General features: G+C 48.0%; 1 protein-coding gene across 5 annotated transcripts in view; it reads right to left on the bottom strand.

Moving 5' to 3' along the window:
* Positions 1-21,439, bottom strand: part of POLRMT (RNA polymerase mitochondrial) — an 886,091-nt gene that overhangs the window by 448,761 nt on the left and 415,891 nt on the right. The gene's annotated exons all lie outside the window — the stretch shown is intronic.

Raw genomic sequence — 21,439 nt, 5'->3', positions numbered from 1 at the left:
CATATTATTCCCTATGAACAGTTCCCTCGAGATTCGGTGAACGGTCTCTTGGCTACTACTGCGAAGAGGAGATAATCCTCTGATGTGTTCTTTATACTCTTGGTTGGAATTTTGAAAAGTGGCTTTAGGACTGCCACTGTAGTTAGGAAATACATCAACTTGGGTCAGCTGTCTTATGCCTGCCACTGTATAGAGAAAACCTTCTATTGCACTTTTCAGGTTCTGTTCGGTCAGTGGGCTTATGACTGCCACTATTGCAAGGACGTTCTCAGATGCTTGATTCAATACTGCCAGGGTCGCCAATCCGTCTCTGGTGATCATTGGATCTATTGTTGTGACTGCGATAAGAAAGTTGTCCTTAGATGCTCTATTCGATAATTTTAGGGTCCCTGACCAGTCTCTGGTGGTCAGTGGGCTTACTGCTGCCACTGTGATGAGAAAGTTCTCTTTGGATGCTCACTCCACTCTTCCCAATAGTTTGGTTGCTACTACTGGCCCAGGGGACCAGGTGAGGGATGCTCAAGTCTGGATCTCTTCCAGCCCTGTGTCTCTAGTACCTCCCATTACCTTCTTTGGTATACCACAGACATCCTCAGACTGGCGTCGGTCTGTGTTTCTCTGCTCTGCTTCCGCATCACCGCAGCGGATATGCACTCTGCTGAATCACAGTTCTCTTTTCCTGTTACGGGCTCGGGTCCACTCCAGCTGGACCTACAGAGAACTCCCTCTGAGATTCATCGGCATCCTCTGCTCTTCTGTACCTCTGTTCTGCCGACAGGATTTGAAACTCTTGCTCTGGATGATTTCCACACCCGTTGCCTCTCACGGCTGGGCTTGACAGCTTTAGTCCATCGTCTCTTATACATTCTTGACAGTCCCTCCATCGTGGATTGTCAAAGTCCTTTGTTTCCTTTGACTTCTTTATCGCCTCTGGGCCACCTCATACCAGTACTAGCACAGTCAGTAATCTTGATGTCTTCTGTGCTCTTCGTCATCCTAGTACTTTCTATTTTGGCTGTATCCCATATAGTACAATAATCCATTAGTCTACTCAAGGATGTGGTTTGGAACGGAGGGAGGTGGGGGCTAGTTAATGTTGGGGTGTGACGTTCAATGGGCTACACCCCTAGGTGGTCGTCCTTGTCCCTAGGGGTAAGGGTCGTAGCCAATCCCCATGAGGTCCTCCTGCATTAAACCATCCCTAGGACGACTATTGGGTAGCAGCCACACCCTCCCGAGCCTCATGGGAAAGTGAATCGTCACAAGTACCCTTATGTGGCCATACTGGCTCGATTTTGGCTCCTTTGCTCCTACCCCTGCTCTTTCTCTACAAGTGGCATCCTGTGGTGGTCTCTCTTAGGTTCATGCTGTCAGTCTGGCTGTCTGGTTGGTTGTGTTGACCAGCTGCTTCTTTGTGGGATATCTTCCTGGCCTGCAGGTCTAGCCTCCTGGCAAATCTTACTGTCCCAAGTGTAAGGTGAGAAGTCTTCCTGGCCTGGAATTGGGTGCATTGCTGCTTCCCAGTCTAAACTCTGTTCTTGAGACGTCCAGGGTCGCCTCCTGCCTCATCTTGGGCACTGTTAATAGCTGGCTGGCTCTCCCTTCCTGTCCCCCTGGAGCAGATCTGGATTCTTGGTCAAGGTTCGCTGTACTCCTGCCAACTTTGCCGATACAGAACAAGTTACTTATCTGTAACTGTTCTCCAGCATGGGTCTGGCATGGATTAACATGCTCATGAATATTCCCCGTCGTCAGGCTGGGAATCCTCGGTAAAGAAAAAAATCAGTATCAGTTTCGTTTCTGATCTGTCTTCCTTAGTAGTAACCAATCACTGGTCTCTGGGTCATACTGCCCCCAGCCAATGACTGCCCTCTCCCTAAGCCCCGCCTCTGGCAGCCATCTTCAGATTTTTACCGCACGCTCAAGTGTTGGGAGTCCTCGTGTTTAGCTCTCGAGCTTTTTTGCTCCCCTGCAGGGGATCCACGTCTACCCCTACCTGGACGATTGGCTCATCCGCACAAGGACAAGGGAGCTCGCCGTAGAACACACAGCGAAGACCATCCAGCTGCTCACGGACCTGGGGTTCTCCAACTTCCCCAAGTCCCACCTGGTCCCCTCTCAAGTCGCACTGTTTGAGAGCCAAGCTCGACACAGTTGCGCGTCTGGCCTCGCCATCGGAGGAAAGGACAAAGGCCATCCTAGGCAAGGTGCAGCATCTACTGGCTACGGACGTGGCCAGGGTGAGATCCATCAAGTCCCTCCTCGGGATGATGTCCTCTTGCATTTATCTCATGCGCCTGTGCAGGCTGCGGGTGCGCCCTCTACAGGTGTTCGACGCCCGCTGGATTCAAGCGACTGGCAGCTTTGAGGACAGGGTCCCTCTGAACGAGACCTTCCGACGAGCGATCCGGTGGTGGGGCACCCGCGCTCATCTAGCGGCAGGGAACTACTTTCAGACCCCGGCCCACCAGGCGACTGACGACGGATGCTTCCCTGGAGGGGTGGGGAGTGCACACCGGAGATCTTCACGCGAGAGGCCTTTGGCTCCCGGAGGAGAAGCCGCTCCACATCAACATCCTGGAGCCTCCGGGCAGTGTTCTGGGCGCTCAGGTCCTTTCTCCCGTCCCTCAATGGCAAGGTGGTGAGGATCTTCACCGACAACACCACCACGATGTTCTACATCCTTAAGCAGGGCAGAACCAGATCCCAGCCCTATCCAAGGAAGCCCAGGATCTGTGGCATTGGGCTGTTGCCCAAGGGATGTTTCTGGTGCCGTTTCATCTGGCAGGGATAAAAAAAAAAACACCATCGCCGACTCACTCTGCAGAGAGCTGCGCTCGTGCCACGAGTGGGAACTATGCCAGGATCCAGTGGACCGACTCTGTCAGCGATGGGGCAAACCCCAGATCGACCTGTTCACGACGGCGACGAACTCCAAGTGCCAGAGGTTCGCCAGCAGGTTTCCCCAACCGAGGAGCATGGACAATGCTTTCTCGTTCCCCTGGGATGGCCCGTTCCTATATGTGTTCGCTCCATTGCCGTTGCTGCTCAGACTCAACCAGCTCAAGAGGTCCCGGTGCAGGATGATCCTCGTTGCACCGCCGTTGCCGAGGCAGATCTGGTTCCCGGACCTTCTGGACTTGTCGGCGTCCCTACCGGTCAAGCTGCCGACGGACGCAGATCTTCTTTTCCAGAGGCGGCGGCGCCATCCTTCATCACCACCCGGAGTCGCTGAACTTGCAGGCCCTGGCTCCTGCAGCACTAGAGTTTGGAGGGTACGATATCCCGGCTGACTGCAGAGAGGTTCTTGCAAAGGCCAGGGCGTCCTCAACTCTCGTGCTACGGACATAATTGGAAGAGGTTCTCTGTCTGGTGCCGTGCACAGAAGATTAACCCTCTGCGGATTATTTATAGTTAAATGTTTTATGTACAGTTTGGTGAAAGCGCTATATAAATAAACCATTCTATGGCAAGACTGGAGGTGAGCATTATGCTTCAACTTCTTTTATTCACCATTCTTCAGCAGTTTCAACAAACTATAACAAATCAACAAACTCCTGAAATGGTGAAAGTGACTTTTCTCTTAGAACTACAACTCCCATAGACTCTGTAGTCCATCACTCCAGCTCAGCTATGACCACATCCTGTCCCTGAGCTCCTCCCCTTCAACCAGATAAGTACTATTTTGGTTACCTCTTCATAATATGGTCTTTATGACTTTTTTGTAAGAGTAGTTAGTGAGGAAAGGTAGGCCGAGTGATTAACAAGTGACTAGGGCTGCACAGTCCGTATTGTACTATATATTTAAGTTGTGCATATGCACGTAGGAACAGCGCGCCATTAGGAGAGGCGGCCGCAACAAGTGACGGAGACGCGCTCTAATCAAGTAGGTATTTATGGGCTTGCGTAGGTAAGCTAGCGTCCGCGGCAGGCGGCCCCGTGCCATATGGCCGACACATTTGGGGTTGGGTGCCGCCGCAGACCTCAGCAGAAGCCACGGCTTCACGAAGAAGAGTGCTCTGGCCCCCACCCTTGGAGAGGCAGTGCCGGAGCCTCTGCAGAGACGCGTACCGTTTGATCGCAGCTCCACGAGGGAAGAGCACTCCAGCCCCCACCCTTAGGGGCTGGAGTGCTCTTCCTCTTCCTGCGGCTCGGTCCTCTTCCGAGGACCGAGCTGCAGCGCATTTCATCTGCGACACAGCGTTGTAGAGGGCAGGACTTGGCGGTAATGGTTTCGCTCGACTGAAGAGCAGCAGATACATTTTATTGGCCATCATGACAATGCCACAGCGCGACACGCATAAAGAAGCTCCCGTGAAAGAGCATTCGCAAGGAAGGATTGCGTCTGTTTTTCACAGGCAAAACAAATTCTAGCCTATTAAGGCACGCAAAGCCTCGTTTGAGAGGCATATTAAAGAAATCCAGCCTGATTTAGGCAGTGAGAAGACAGCAGTCTGGTGCAGCCACAAGCATAAAAAAAAAAGAAAATGGATCGGTTTGTGTCTCGACTCAATGCACAGACAACTGATTACTTTAGCTGGAGGCTAGATCCAGGAGCTCAAGGGACAGACGAGTTCTTGCAGGACTGGTCGAGTGGCCTTCACTACGCCTTTCCCCCCCCGTCACGATGTTGAACAGAGTTCTAGCGATATGTCGGAGGGAGAGAGCAGAGCTGATTTTAGTGGCTCCGCTATGGAAATCACAAGTGTGGTTCCCAGCGCTGATGGAGCTCACAGTAGACCTGCCGAGAGTCCTTCCCAAAGGAGACCAACTACTCACGGACCCAGCTGGGTCGTGTCATCCTCAGAGTGAGAAGTACACTCCCGCTCATCGCTTGCAGGATCTCAGGAGATGCGAGGCGCTACCAGGCATTTCGATGCAAGCTGCAGAACTCATCGCAGAATCCTGGGCTCCATCCACTAGGAGGAGCTACGACGCGGCTAGGGCCAAATGGACTAGTTGGTGTAAAGGTAGAAGTCTTCATCCCATTTCAGCCCCTGTAGTGGCCATACTGAACTTTCTAGCACAGCTGCTGCAAGATGAGAAGGCCTTCCGTACCATAGGAGTATACAGGTCAGCGATTTCAGCAGGTCACCTGGCAAAAGCTGGCCATCAGACAGATACTTGTCCCTTAAGCAGCTGTCAGGAAAACTAGCTATGCTGCTTTGTCTCGTATCCTGTAAGTGTGTGTCAGATGTCAAGGCATTGAAGATTAACAGAAGAGCCTTTGGCCCGGAAGGAGTGACCTTCTCCGTCGTAAAGAGGACTAAGACGGGAACCTCTTCGGTCTATTACCCGTACTTCCCGAATAATATCAAGTGGTGCGTAGTGTAGGGGAGGACTGGTCCAAGAAGACCCCCCTCGCCTGCGCTTTCTCCCCAGGTGAGGGCTATGGCTCTTTTGGGCGTCCCCTCATGCCACCCGGGCCCAGGTGGTGGAGGGTTCACCCACTGGAGACATTGCCCACACGTATTAATTGCCCACACGTATTAATTGCCCACATGTATTAAAATTTAGCTAGGCCTAGAAACCATTCTGTCTGATAAAGATGGTGTGAGCTCAGCGCACTGTAGCGCGGCCCCCACCCTTGGAGGGCTTCAGTCATCCTTGTTGCCGCAGCACCCTGGCAGATCCGTTGCGAGCACGTTCCCACGAATAAGACGGACATGAGCTAGTGTGATACACTAACATTGTAACAGTTCACCTCCCGCAGTGTATCATCGCTCCCAGCATGACCCGGCCAGCAGGCCTAGGCAATGAAAAGAACAGTAAAATAGTCACTGGATGACAGACAATCTTTATATATTAATGTTGAGACTACTCGCAAAGGATGCTTTCTTCCACAAAATCCTTTATATTACAAAAGCCTGTAAAATGTATAATTATCAGAAATCATGCTTCCATGATATAAGCGATGGTGAGCCTACACCATTGCAGTTGGGTGCTAATAATAAGGGAACGCACCAGGAATCTATTTGTTACGGGTATTACTGAGAAACTTACACCCCATGGGCTCGCACCATAACTGAACTAATGCTGCTAGAGTATACGAGAAAACGAATGTAACCATACTGTGGAACTCATGTGAAGGATGCGCAAGAAATGCACTTATGTGTGTATGTCTAAGCCCCTTATGTGCCACCACCGTCACGTACAGTGGCGAGTCATTTCCTATGTACTCCACCAACCCGACTACTACCTCACTTACTGCAACTGTATATGCATATAATTAAATACTGTAGTTGTTAAAACATAGTGTACGAATACGGTGTTCAGACTGGGTATAATCGAGACGCATCCAGCAAAGTTGAAATGCATGTTTTAAAATGATTTGAATACCTATTATAGAATGTTCAAATGTTTGATGTTTTTACCTAACTCAGCAACACACGAGGGAGATACCTTTGTGAAATACGTGCAAGGCCATTTCCCCCTCCCACCCTGCGAAGGCTGCCAAAAGGCATGAGAGCAGAGACAGCGCCGCGCTGCTTTACCTCCCCCAACCAGACTGGAGCCGCTTCAAAGAATTGTAACCCCCTCTGTAGCACCCAAGGCCGCCACCCGCCACCTGCATTTACAGCACGGCAGTAAACCCCTGCCTGAACACACGCGCCCCCTCGTAAACCTCTCAACCCACCGGACCATCTCAGACTTATGGCCCTGTGCAATCAGGACACCCAACACTTTGACAACACACAGCAGACCATCCATAACTACTTCTAACAAGGCAGAAAGACTTGTACCGCCCGTCCCAGGCCCTGAAGCTTAGCCCCTCGACCTATGGCCCCGGTCAACAGGACACGGGTAACTATGTCCTGACGTATTGCCTCTAGACCCCTCACAAGGTGCATTCCTCCTGTGTTGCATTAACCTGTAGTATAACCTATTGGAAGATTTACTAAAGAAGATAATATTGAAACGTGTGAATGACTGCGGTGTGCATGGCCTAGGGCAAATAAGTCAGGAAAGGACATTCATCTCTGACATTGGCCGCGATGGCACAACAACACCGCCCGGATGAACTCCGCCACCCTGCCAGGCCCAGCCCAACCCACGAGGCTGACCAGTGACGTCTTCCAGCCAAAGCCAACCACATCACAGCAGCACCTATAGTTAGTCGTCGCCACCCAATCCCCTTGAACTTGTGCCCCCTATAGTATGTAGGTTCTTATGACGTTTTTTGTAAATATATACGCCTGTCTTTGCTATTGTCAGACAGAGCGCTCTCGGAGTTTGCAGAGTTCTTTGCATGCCCTATTCTGATTGATAAACTCCCATTTACGCTCACCCGCACTCTGTCTTGGCCTTATTCCCATTTTGGGAGAGTCCTTCATTGTCTCTCATTGCGGGGAGGCTCGTGCTGTTTGGGGACGCTTGCTTTCGGTGGTGACCCCGATAGCGTGATTTTTATCTCTTCCTAACTCATTATAACCGTCCCCTTTTGTCACGAGAATCTCCGGTCGAAAAGGGATACGCACGGTGAGCCGGCTCCGGGAGGCTGCCCGCCAACGGCGACCGGTACACTAAGAAGTGCGCACTCAATAGAGAGAGGGTACGGGATCCCGGTTGAAAAATCCCCTTTGAGTACCGCTCGCCGGGGCTGACTGTAGAGCTGACGGCGACACTGCCTGGACGGACCCAGTTTCGGAGACTATCGGTTCAAGACGGGCACGTGAGTACTGAGTGTGAGCGATTGTAAAGGGAGCGGGGAGAGAAGTGTAGGACAGGGAACGAAAAGGGGGTACGAAGATATACTAAAGATCATTCTAAAATGTCCTTTCTTTTTCTTTGCATATGGCCATTAGGATTACGAGGTGAATAAGAGATAAAAGTGACGGGAACCTAGCTCCGAAAGGGGGTGGAAGGCGGCGCCGCATAGTGCTATATTGACTAGTACTGGGAATATATGACGAAGTGAAATACAAGATAAAAGTGTTCAGCAAAAGGGGGCACTGAGAATATATTAGTGATCGCTATTACTTCTTTCTGTTCTTTTTCTTTAGGGGTAGTGGGAGAATAAAAACTGAGGTTAGCACGAACTTGGGAAGAAAGTAAGAGAAAAAGGGGTCCTACTAGAAGGGGAAGAGCAGGTCCAAACATATAAATATCTGCAAATGCGCATCCATCTATCTAAGTAAGACAGAAAGGAACAGCCAGCTAGGGAGGAAAGGGAGGGCAGCTTGAATGGTGCATTGAGTGTTACCAAGAGGTGTGTGCACCTCGTATGTGTCAGGGGACGATTTGAGGTTGTGAATGTGCATAACGATTATAAATGTATAATAGTTAAATGGTCATGGTAAGTGTGACGTGCATGTTTTGATTTCCGGATTGATATTGTCAAAATAAATGATGGGTTGCCCTTGTATGTGCCCCCCCAAGAGAACAGAGTAGACGTGGCGTATAGCTAGTTGTGCACCGTGCAATCAGAGGAAAGGGGGAGAGAGCTCAGACGAGCCCAACATTGAATGTGAAGTAGCATAAAAAAAAAATATATATATATATTGATACTGCATTTACCTTGTAGTTGCAAACATACAGGGAAACACGAACACTAGGAGGGCACAGAGATGGGGGCTGAAACACCTTTATCACATATTTGTAAGAGTCTTCCAGGATACGCGGAACGAATCAAGAAATATCACGACCAATGGGTAACCGAGTTGAAGGGAGAGGGGTTACCCCAGATATGGCCAGAGGGAGGGTCATTTGATAAAAGCGTTCTGGATATGGTGATGACATGCATTTTCTTGAAGTACCGAGGGAAGCAGCTGCAAAATAGGAGGGAAATATTAGATCTTTGGCGGTTATTTGAAGAGATACCACTGCCTAAAGCACCAGCATCAAATCCTGATCTCCCATCCACTACAGACAATCCACTGATGATACAGAAAGATGTCAAAGAAGTGTCAAGTGTAGCGCCACCAGTAGAGGTAATAAGTTTATACCCGATATTAAAAAAGCCTGTACCCGCAGAAGGATACTGCGATCCGACGTATGTGCCTCCCCCGACAACCCCTACACCCCACCGGCCCACTGCACCCCCACCATATGAAAGTACAAGGGAGCGAGGACAGGCGAGTACACAAAGGGTAGACATAGAGAAACTCACAGATGATATACAGTCAAGACTCTCAATAGCAAAAGATGAGCTCTCGAGGATAAAAGACATGTACCGACAAACAGCACTTACTGAGACTAGATCAGGGCGCACGTCTAGAGCGCCAGGCGAGACAAGAAGACCTGAAGAGGGGTGGAAGAAAGGTGAGATACTGTTCAGAATTGAAGAAGAACCAACGCGAATAATTGAAATAGAGACACGTGAGGGAGATACTGACAATGATGAAAGGCCTATGGGGGAATTATTATGCGACATAAGGGACGAATTAGAAGAAAATGACAGGTTGAGCATGGCTATAGGAGGGGGAAGCGAAGGGGGGGATGGCACATGTTCAGTGAGAACACTAGACGATGAGTGGTCGGGACGACTAAGGAACAGAGTGGGGAAAATGGCATCACTAGAAACATCAGCATCCAAATCTGGTCCGGATGCCATAACGAAAGGAAAGCTACAGCTCCCGTTGATACACAGAGGAGGAGGGAGACCTAACTATATCCCATGGGCACAGATGGATAAAGCCAATTTATTAAAGCTATTGCCCCCATTATCAGGAGGGGCAAGTAAGTGGATATACGCCTTTGAAAAACATACTGCTGGGGTACCCCTAGCTATAGGAGATGTGCAAAGTCTGCTCGTATCAGCGGTGGGCGATCAGGCTGAAAGAGTATGGGTTAAAGCCGGTTTCCCGGGAGTCACGTTAGATTGTGACCGCCATGATGGGGCCTCCTTTAACACAGTGCGGGCTAGGGTGTGGGACGCCTTACGCGAAACATTCCCAGATACACCGGACTTACAGTCAGTGATGCAATGTACAATGAATGACGGGGAGGAGGCTATGGATTACATTTTTCGGGTTCAAGAGATGTGGAGAGCGGAGACGGGCACGCCTTGGCATCAATCGACATCTTTATTTTACTTCATTATAAAAAGAGGGCTCCCAAAAGAAGTGCAGAAAGCGCTCGACAAGATAGCAGGTATTGAAGCAAAGGGATGGCCAGAAATTCAGAGCATAATAGTACACCATTGTAAACGAATAAAGGAAAGGGAGAGGGAGGTGACTCAGAAAAGATTGGCAGACGAAGCGAAGTTAGTACAGACAAAATTGGTGAAGGTCGCAGCAGCAGTTGCTGCGCTCCCACACAGCAGGGAGGGAGACGATGAGGAGGAGGGGCTGATAGCAATGCAAGGAAGGATAGCAGCAAATTTGGCGGGAGCAGGACAGCGGCAGTGGAATGAGCAAGAGCAAGGTGGAGGTCCGCAGTGGCAAGAGTGGACCCCTCGAGGGGGACGAGGTGGGTACAGGGGCCGAAGAGGAGGCGGAACGGGGTATGGGGGAATGGGAGGAAATGTATGGCAGGGCCCTAGAGGTGCACAAGGAAGTTGCTGGAACTGCGGGCGATGGGGGCACTATTCTAGAGAGTGCAGAAGCAGACCCAATAACGGGTTCTAAGAGGTAGAACAATATGGCCATCCCCACCCGGGAAGCCCATATGGCCTCCCAATGGGACAACAACAACTAAGAAACCCAAGCCAAGGTAATGCCGGCCAGCAACAGGGACCCCAGTATAGAACACAGAACCACCCACAAAACAACGACAGCATGCAATATACACCAGGCAACCCTTTTGCGACAGCAGCAAACGGGGCCCCCGCACCAGCACCTTACAACGGCATGTCAGTGGTCTCAGGCAATGTATTTAATGAGACACCCCGCATAGGACAGCCCACAGAGAACACTTGCGTGTCCAGTTCTATCTACCACCTACAGTGCAGCAGAGGAACCATTGGTAGGGGCGCAGATAGGAGACAAGCAGTTTATATTCATGGTTGATTCAGGAGCGGAGAAATCATGTGTCAGAGAGGGCCAGTTCCCGTTATCCAACAGGAAGTTAGAGACGCAGGGGTTCTCTGGGGCTGTAATTGAAGTTCCTTACACAGAAGCTTTGGATGTAACGGTGGGGGGCAAGACTGTGAGGGCACCCTTACTGTATTACGAACAGTCACCAATAAATTTGTTGGGGAGGGATCTTATGAGTAAACTTAACATGACCATATCATTCACGGAAAGAGGAATAGTGTGTTCTACACCCGGGATATGCCCCTTGCGTGCGATGTTGGTAGTACAAGCCTACACAACCACACAGGAAATACGAGGGCTGCCACAAAATGAGGAAATGTTTATTGAAGGGCTAAAGACTTTGGCCCTCCTAATTCCAGAACTAAAAAGCATGGATTGGAGGATTCCAGCAGAGTTCCTCTTCCGCCCCATAGTGTGTCCAAACGCAGCACCAGGATCAGTGGTATCGTTGGATTTGCACGCTGTGCAGGTATCAACGAAACGGATCGCTGTGATTGGAATGGACAGGGAAGGATGTGAATGGCGCACAGTGCTGTGTACAAACGCAAACCTCGCCCTACGCGAGGTAACAGATGAGGATCTCTTTTCAGACACAGAAGGGGATGGTGAGATAGTAATGGAAATAGCGATGCCCTGTGACATTTTGATCCAAGCCAGGGAGATCCCTGTCCAATTGATGGCAGTGGTAGGAACACCACCGTCATTTTTTGATGACGACATGAGGCTCGTACCAAACAATCTATGGACAACAGGCCCACATGATGTAGGGCTGTTGCACTGAGTACAACCTGTAATAATAAAACTAAAGCAAGGAGCAATCTTACCCCGAGTCAAACAGTATCCATTGTCTTGTGAAGCTGTAGAAGGGATAAAAGAAACAATACATGCACTACTAGCACAAGGGATAATAGTGCCTTCAAACTCCCCATGCAACACATGTATTTATCCAATTAAAAAAGCGAAAGGGGGATCTTGGAGGATGATACAGGACTTACGCCCCCTCAATGATGTAATTCAGAAAGAGTTCCCTCTAGTCCCGAACCCTGCATCAATACTATGCAGCATCCCAAAAGCAGCATCACATTTCACAGTAGTGGACTTGAAAAACGCATTTTTCTCAATACCCCTGGCTGAAGAGAGTAGATACCTTACAGCCTTCACACTGGGGGGTAAGAGATATGAACACTGCAGACTACCACAGGGATACTGTGAGAGCCCGAGCATATTCAACCGCATATTGCATGAAGACTTGGGAAACCTATCAGTTGAGAGTATGATTATTCAGTACGTAGATGATTTATTAGTGTGTGCACAAGATGAAGCAACATGTAGAAAAGATTCAACAATCCTCCTGACTCTACTCGCCAACAAAGGATACAAGGTAGACAAGGAGAAATTACAGTACTGCCTGAGGTCCTATACCTGGGACAGCTCATATCAAAAGATGGAAAAAGAATGATTCCCGACAGGGTAGAGGCAATAAGATCAGTAGGAGAACCCACGACAGTGAAAGATATGCAGAAATTTTTGGGGATGTGCAACTATTGTCGCGCATGGATACTAGACTATGCAGCATACACGAGGCCCCTCCTACAAGCACTGAAGGAAGCACAACAGGAGAATGAAAAAATAAAATGGTCAGAAGAAATGAGCATGTCATTTCAATCATTGAAAGAGCTAATTTCAAGCGCTCCAGTACTAGCAAACCCTGATTATGGACGCAAATTTTACCTATTCTCACACTGCAAGGGAACACTCATGACAGCAGTACTGACACAGAAAACATCCTTAGGACACAAGCCATTGGCTTACTATAGTGGTACTTTAGATGCCGTGATGCAGGGCCATTTCGCGTGCGAACAATCACTCGCTGCAGCCGCATTCGCAATTGAGAAAAGTGCCACAATAGTAATGGGTTGCCCTGTGACATTGTTTGTGGAACATTCATTATTTGCAATACTTGAGAGATCAAAGAGCACACTGACCACACAGCGGGCGACAGCCTACGAGATTATATTGTCCAGCGCCAACATCCACATAGTGAGATGCAAGACAGTGAACCCCGCCACATTCATTACAGAAGCGTGCACAGTACAGGACATGCAGAACCACGATTGTGCAACCTACACAAGAGAAGGAGGGGAGGGCACAGTGGTGTGTGAGAACGCTCTAAGCAAGGGGGAAGTGTACTTTGTGGATGGGTCAGCATCAATTGATGTGGACACGGGAGAAAAACACGTTGGCATGGCAGTAGTAAGGTTAGAAGAAGGTGAGTATGAAACACTAGTACAGTACCGCCTCCCATCACATTACTCTGCACAGGCAGCAGAACTGATTGCGCTCATAGAAGCACTACATGCAGCAAAGGGTTGTGCAGTGACAATATACACAGGCTCAGCTTACATGACGACGACAGTACATGGAGGTCTAGCAAGATGGGGGCGTAGGGGATTTAGGAGGGCAGACGGAACAGCAGTACAGCATGCAGAATTGTTGAAAGAATTAATTGAGGCCCTACAAAACCCTACATTAGCAATAGTGAAGTGCCAAGCCCATACATCAAACACAGACTTTGTGTCCTTGGGGAACGCGGCAGCGGACGCTGCCGCCAAGGAGGCTTCCTATTTTCAGAAATACGACACAGGTGAGTACATACTGAAGAACAAGAGAACCGAAGAGCCCCCAGAAGGGTACAACATGATGTCCATATCACAAATACTAGAATTACAGGAAAAAGCTAGTGCAGAGGAGAAATTGACATGGACAAAACGGGGGTGCAGCCAGTCGGGAACAGACCTACTGTGGCGACAAAATAACTCAGGGAAAGTGGTAATGCCACTACAGTTACTAGAAGTTGCATTTCAACAGCTACACTTCCCTGCACATAATACCAAACGGCACATCGCATCGGAAATACAGGAAGAATGGTTCGTGCCCTGTCTCCAGGAGCATGTGTCTCGATTGGCAATGGAATGCACAACATGCCAAATATACAATTCAGGAATGACATTGCGCACACTCCGGGGAACAATTCCTAAACCCATTGGCCCGTTCAGAGAACTGCATATAGATTACGCTGACATGGGGGAAAGGTGCAATGGCGCGCGGTACATGATCGTGGTTGTGTGCCCATTTTCAAGGTGGGTGGAAGCAGGACCCTGTGCGCGACCTGATGCCAAAAGCGCCGCCAAGTTCCTAGTAAGGGAAGTGTTCCCGCGCTGGGGAATTTGTGACGTGATTCGCTCAGACAACGGCACGCATTTTGTGAATGAGCTTTTCAAGGAAGTTACTACATTATTGGGAATAAAACATAAATTGTGTTCGATTTATCATCCCCAAAGTAATGGCGTAGTGGAAAAGATGAACGGACTGTTAAAGAGCAGGCTATCAAAACTATGCTTTTCATTGAAAAAGAATTGGATTTACTGCCTACCCCTTGCGCTATTTGAATTGAGAAATCAGCCAAGCAAAGACCACCATTTGTCCCCGCACGAGATCGTGACCGGGAGACGAATGAATACAGCACACTCTCCACTGCGCGAACACTCAGATGCTCACAGAAGCGCCGCAATATTGGGAGATGAGTTTACCGATTATTTGAGGAAATTGACAAGGGCAGCGCGCGTCATATCAAAACAACTGTCCCCACCTTTCACTAGAGAAGAGGGAAATGTAACAGGATCTGTCATGGAGCCAGAGCAACAGCTACAGCTGATGCCAGGCGACTCAATTTATGTTAGAAGCTTTGTGCGTCGGTGGAATGCACCCCGATTCCATGGCCCATACGAGGTAATATTTTGCACGCCCACGGCAGTAAAAGTAAAGGGCTTGAGGTACTGGGTGCACTTGACCGACGTACGGAAAGCATACAGCAATGTACAAGAGGAGATAGATGAGGAGGCACAGACAACAGCAAACGATGAAACTGAGTAAAGTGTCTAAATATGAACTTGTGTGTGTATGTCAGCACTGGACTGCAGTGGGAGAATAACTGATAAGAATATTTGAAGAAAAAAAAAAAAAAGCCAATGTGTGTTTTGTTTCTATTTTGTTGAATGGTATGAAATTAATGAAATAACAAAATTATAGCCTATGTACACCCTTATCTGTGAATACCCCTCCCCGCATCCCCACCCGCTTCCATTCCCTGTCAAATTTATATTGGCACCGATGGTGCCAGCAAAACGTTTACATGCATGTACTTAATGCACTTTTATATCTCAAACAGGAGCTTCCATGGCATCTAACGGGCAGCCTGCAACGGATAGAATTAGTAGAATGAGAGAATTAGTATATGAGAGATGTAGATATTCGTATGAGTGTGGATTATCAGTATGCATCGCATTGTTTTTTATGATGATGTTTGGCCTGGTTACATATTGGTTTATAGCGTTCATCTCTATCGAGATGTACGAGGGGGGAGGGAGCAACAACACTACTGGACGAATTAACACCACCACCGGGCCCAATCCAACGGCAGGTGTTAATACCAGGGAAGGCGATTTTTTGATATGGGACGGAACTAAATTTGTATGGGGGTATCACACCACACCATCCAGTGTTGTCACCTCACAAAGAAAAAAGCCACAAGGTGGAATGCAGAGCAGTACAGAGTCTCCACCAGGGGTATCTAATTACAATGCCCACAGTCTCAATGACCGAAACCCGTCTGCCATATCATGGTTGTATAACACCCCCCACCAGCCAGCCTGCCCCCATCCTAAAAAACAACTTGCCAGATAACGTCAGGAAAGAAGACGAAAAGCTACTAGCAATGCACGAAATATTATATGATGAATGGGCCAAGGGGGGCGGGAATGAGAAAGGGGGGTCTAGTTTGTCCACTGCTCAGGAAGTTGGGAAGTACATGAGGAACAAGAACAACAGACGGAAGAGGGAAACAGAGAGGAGGAAGTATGATGAGTACTATGGGCTAGGTCTAGATAAGATGGAAGACCCACGACACCCCCACCAAACAAATAAGTGGTATGCAGATATGAGTGCCACAGCTAAACAGACAACAAACGAGAGCGGTTATGTCTGTTCTCTCATCCCTCACGCATCAGGTACACCCAAAGTATTGTTACCCAAAGAGTTGCCTATTGTGGATGCCCAATGTCTCCTTCATGTCACGTTATGCAGGATTAAGAACACCTTCCAGGCACACGAAGTGACTTTTCAAATGCTGCAGAACGAGAAAACGTGCTACCCAAAAACGGCAGGGGTGGTATGTTTGAAGGAACCATTTTTTTAATAGAAGGGACACTTTTTTCTGACAATAAGCGGAAGGACGAAGAAGTACTGTGCAAAGCGGAAGCACTAAGAGGTGTGGCACCGGATAAATTGAAGTGGATAGAGGAAACATGTACACCAGTATGGAGAGAACACATTTCAAAACTAACTTGGGTAACTGCCATTGAAAAGCCATTCAAACTGCAGAGCGAAATGGACTATGGACTGTGTTTTAAAGGAGAAGGGAGAACCCCCATGGGAACAAACAGGAACTGCAACAAGACCCTCACCATTCCAGATCTGAGGAAAGGAACAGCGGCCCTGATGGACACGTACTGGGTATGCGGCAACCAGGCATACCTACACCTCCCCCCGTCATGGAGTGGCAGCTGCTCGATGGCCACTCTGCACTCAGCCCTAATGGTGATACCAGAAAGCCACCTCGATGGAAGCAAAAGGACACAAGAACGCATGCAGAGTGTGGCTCAACCAACTGCAGAGTCACAAATATATGTCCTGTCTTCTGGAAGCAAGGGGGAAGTGCTGACCCGCAACAGACGAGCATCAAATTACATATCAAAGGCATCATCAGAACTATTGGCCCAGATCCCAGACAAATATCGATTATTCAGCTCAGCAGAAACATTTTTTGCCTCACTCGTCTCAAGTGTCCAAGCAAGGGCAAACGCAAAATGGCTCCAGATAACACGCTGGGAATTGATTCAGCTGGCAAACGACACTGAAGAAGGATTCAACATAATAAAAGTGGAACTAAGAGCTTTACGACTAATGACCATGCAAAACAGGTATGTCCTGGACCTGTTGACGGCGATGGACGGCGGTGTTTGCCGAAAAATAGGAAGTGCCTGTTGCACTTTCGTACCTTCTGAAGACGCAGAGAATGGCTCCCTGTCCCATGTGATCGAAGCAGTCCACAACCTAGGAGAGAAAATGAAAATGGAAGGTGGAGCAGAAGCGAGTACATGGTTCGACAACATCTTCTCCTGGGTTCCCTCATGGCTTGGAACAACTGTGAAATTTTTAATACCAGCTATTGTGTTCCTCCTTTTACTTTTTTGCCTGTGCCAGGTGGGTCTTCGAGTTTGTGCTAACGCAGTACCAAATGGTGCAATGATGATGGTGACAATGGGCAACTCACACGGTACAATAAAAACAATGCAAGAAGCACAAGTACAAACAGGGATAGATAACTCACCCAGGTACCAACTGGTGCCTATATACCATGATAAAAGCATTGTAGATAAGTTGTGGCATACCACCATCAAAGAGCCCCGTATATTAGAATGGTATGAGGAAGTTTGGGTGGATTTGGAAGGAGATGGTGGATGCATATATCTCACGTGTACCCCAGATGAATACGCCCGGAGAGGTGAGAGCTTAAGGGGGGTGTGCAGAGCATGGATGCCCATCAAAGGAACTCCTGCATGGGATGAGGCGGTGATGGACGAGGCAGAATGTAGGAGGATAGACGTTTTAAAGAATTCGTTACTTTAGTAACGAAAGGGGGGAAATGTAGGGGAGGACTGGTCCAAGAAGACCCCCCTCGCCTGCGCTTTCTCCCCAGGTGAGGGCTATGGCTCTTTTGGGCGTCCCCTCATGCCACCCGGGCCCAGGTGGTGGAGGGTTCACCCACTGGAGACATTGCCCACACGTATTAATTGCCCACACGTATTAATTGCCCACATGTATTAAAATTTAGCTAGGCCTAGAAACCATTCTGTCTGATAAAGATGGTGTGAGCTCAGCGCACTGTAGCGCGGCCCCCACCCTTGGAGGGCTTCAGTCATCCTTGTTGCCGCAGCACCCTGGCAGATCCGCTGCGAGCACGTTCCCACGAATAAGACGGACATGAGCTAGTGTGATACACTAACATTGTAACAGTTCACCTCCCGCAGTGTATCATCGCTCCCAGCATGAACCGGCCAGCAGGCCTAGGCAATGAAAAGAACAGTAAAATAGTCACTGGATGACAGACAATCTTTATATATTAATGTTGAGACTACTCGCAAAGGATGCTTTCTTCCACAAAATCCTTTATATTACAAAAGCCTGTAAAATGTATAATTATCAGAAATCATGCTTCCATGATATAAGCGATGGTGAGTGGTGAGCCTACACCATTGCAGTTGGGTGCTAATAATAAGGGAACGCACCAGGAATCTATTTGTTACGGGTATTACTGAGAAACTTACACCCCATGGGCTCGCGCCATAACTGAACTAATGCTGCTAGAGTATACGAGAAAACGAATGTAACCATACTGTGGAACTCATGTGAAGGATGCGCAAGAAATGCACTTGTTATGTGTGTATGTCTAAGCCCCTTATGTGCCACCACCGTCACGTACAGTGGCGAGTCATTTCCTATGTACTCCACCAACCCGACTACTACCTCACTTACTGCAACTGTATATGCATATGCATATAATTAAATACTGTAGTTGTTAAAACATAGTGTACGAATACGGTGTTCAGACTGGGTATAATCGAAACGCATCCAGCAAAGTTGAAATGCATGTTTTAAAATGATTTGAATACGTATTATAGAATGTTCAAATGTTTGATGTTTTTACCTAACTCAGCAACACACGAGGGAGATACCTTTGTGAAATACGTGCAAGGCCATTCCCCCTCCTACCCTGCGAAGGCTGCCAAAAGGCATGAGAGCAGAGACCGCGCCGCGCTGCTTTACCTCTCCCAACCAGACTGGAGCCGCTTCAAAGAATTGTAACCCCCTCTGTAGCACCCAAGGCCGCCACCCGCCACCTGCATTATTTAAGCACGGCAGTAAACCCCTGCCTGAACACACGCGCCCCCTCGTAAACCTCACAACCCACCGGACCATCTCAGACTTATGGCCCTGTGCAATCAGGACACCCAACACTTTGACAACACACAGCAGACCATCCATAACTACTTCTAACAAGGCAGAAAGACTTGTACCGCCCGTCCCAGGCCCTGAAGCTTAGCCCCTCGACCTATGGCCCCGGTCAACAGGACACGGGTAACTATGTCCTGACGTATTGCCTCTAGACCCCTCACAAGGTGCATTCCTCCTCTGTTGCATTAACCTGTAGTATAACCTATTGGAAGATTTACTAAAGAAGATAATATTGAAACGTGTGAATGACTGCGGTGTGCATGGCCTAGGGCAAATAAGTCAGGAAAGGACATTCATCTCTGACATTGGCCGCGATGGCACGACAACACCGCCCGGATGAACTCCGCCACCCTGCCAGGCCCAGCCCAACCCACGAGGCTGACCAGTGACGTCTTCCAGCCAAAGCCAACCACATCACAGCAGCACCTATAGTTAGTCGTCGCCACCCAATCCCCTTGAAATTGTGCCCCCTATAGTATGTAGGTTCTTATGACGTTTTTTGTAAATATATACGCCTGTCTTTGCTATTGTCAGACAGAGCGCTCTCGGAGTTTGCAGAGTTCTTTGCATGCCCTATTCTGATTGATAAACTCCCATTTACGCTCACCCGCACTCTGTCTTGGCCTTATTCCCATTTTGGGAGAGTCCTTCATTGTCTCTCATTGCGGGGAGGATCGTGCTGTTTCGGGACGCTTGCTTTCAGTAGCAAGCTGAATTAAAGAATAGGAGTCTAGGACAGCGGAGAACAGAGCAGCGAGTACTACCCAATTGCTGATAGCGCGTAGAAAGCCGTTTCACGCAGTAAAGACAGCTGTCATTGCTAGATGGGTCAGAGAAGTGATGCAAGCAGCTGGGTTTGACTTGAGGAAGTATGGAGCTCATTCCGTAAGGGGAGCTATGGCTTCCAAGGCATTTATGGCAGGAGCATCATTGCAAGAGATCATGTTAGCAGCAGATTGGGCTAATGATCATACTTTTAAAGAGTCTTACTTTAAGCCACCTGAGAATATAGCCATTATTGGGGAAGCTTTGAATAAGCATAATGCTTGCCTCCAATCTTGCCATAGAATAAAGATTACCCCTGCTAGCTGCGTAGGGAGTATTAATTCTATTAAAGACTAGGAGGCGAGCACTGATTTCCCACCAGCGTATGTATCGTTATTATAATGTTTGATATGATAACAATACATGGATGCCACCCTTATGTTCTGCTTTGTATCTTCCTTAGGAGAGGAGCAGAAGAATAATTGAATAAGGAGGCTAGTCGCCAGTGCAGGAGCAAGCAGCCGGAGGAGAATCAGCAGCCAGTTTGAGTGGATTAAGTATGCGCGCTGTTGGCGGGACAAAGTTGTGGTTTCTAAGAGACAGTTCAGAACATGTAAAAGTGAGGAGCAGCGGTGAAGAACTACAGAGACAGAGTTGTAGTTCCAAGAGAAAAAAGTCACTTTGAACATTTCAGAAGTTTGTTGATTTGTTATAGTTTGTTGAAACTGCTGAAGAGTGGTAAATAAAAGAAGTTGAAGCATAATGCTCGCCTCCTAATCTTTAATAGAATTAATACTCCCTGCGCAGCTAGCATGGGTAATCTTTTTTATCATACATTGTTTTTTATAAAATGGTTAACACTGACCATTCCTATTTCGTTAAGCTTCTTGAAATGTAACTACCCATGAGCCCCTCGAGCATCAAAAACAAATGTCAATTCTGTAAAGTTATTTTTTGTGATAACATGGAGGTCTTTATGGATGACTCTCACATGCTATGCCGCAGAGCGCCTCACAAATGGACAACAACAACTCTGAGGTGTTTTTCCACTTCCCAGCTTAACAATACCATTGTAAACTGCTGATGTAGAAACAGATGGCCATTCCTCGAATCTCAAAAGCATGTGCTTCCAAATAGGCAGTGTGTAGAGCAATATGGTCCCAAATATATAATTTGGATTAAAGATATATACCTTACAAAAATCAAAGTATCTGTTTGCTTGAGCTTATAGATTAAACATTATTATTCTAATAAAAGTTTGGACTATTGGTTAGTTTGTTAATCTCAAATTCCTAATAATAATTGAAGGATTATAAATACACACTTTTCTAAGTAACAGCTGTGCTAATTTGCACAATGGATTTTTAGCAATACTTACTAAAATATCCTCAATTTGCTTATTATCGGCTTATGCTTTCATTTTTAAAGAGAAATTAATTTTGTTAGCTAACCAAGAGATGCATGTAAGCAGTTTATAGACGGCCATTGCGATAAACCCCCCAGGTAATCAGAACTACACTTTTCACAATACCAGAACATCTTGTTCCTTGTAAAAAAAAACTCTT

Source organism: Ambystoma mexicanum, chromosome 1p (assembly GCF_040938575.1).
Source record: "Ambystoma mexicanum isolate Mex_15411 chromosome 1p, UKY_AmexF1_1, whole genome shotgun sequence".
Lineage (NCBI taxonomy): Eukaryota > Metazoa > Chordata > Amphibia > Caudata > Ambystomatidae > Ambystoma > Ambystoma mexicanum.
This window is presented reverse-complemented; position numbering and strand designations above follow the sequence as displayed.